Source organism: Gekko japonicus, unplaced genomic scaffold, assembly GCF_001447785.1.
Source record: "Gekko japonicus isolate JY-2015 unplaced genomic scaffold, Gekko_japonicus_V1.1 scaffold2557, whole genome shotgun sequence".
Taxonomy (NCBI): domain Eukaryota; kingdom Metazoa; phylum Chordata; class Lepidosauria; order Squamata; family Gekkonidae; genus Gekko; species Gekko japonicus.
This window is the reverse complement of record NW_015167132.1, coordinates 166,577-166,981: the sequence shown is the minus strand read 5'-3', so window position 1 is coordinate 166,981 and position 405 is coordinate 166,577.

Sequence of the window (405 nt, the reverse complement as noted above, 5' to 3'; positions counted from 1 at the left end):
CCTGCTGCCGTAAGAGTCACTGGTCTCCGGGAAAGAGGGGGCAGTCCCTGCGCGCCGCTGCCCGGGGGTGAGGGGGTTTGCCCGGGAAGGGAGGTCCCTTCCAGCCCCGCCTCCCGCTTCCTTCCTGTCTCGTCTTCAGACGAAGGTTTCTTTGTCCGGGGACAGATCTGCCGGGCGTCGGCGCGCAAGAACTCGGTGAACTTCGCGTGGCGGCGTGGAAAGAAGTTGCAGGACGTCCAAGCCGAAAGGGCCACCAGAACGACGCAACGCAAAGGCTCACATGCTTCCGAGCGCGTCGGAACTCTGCCTCGGGCTTAGGGTGTGGGGAAAACGCGGCGGTGGAAGGGTGGGGAAGAGAGAGAGAGTGCGAGAGAGAGATTTTTTCGGGCCATCATCTTAAAGGCG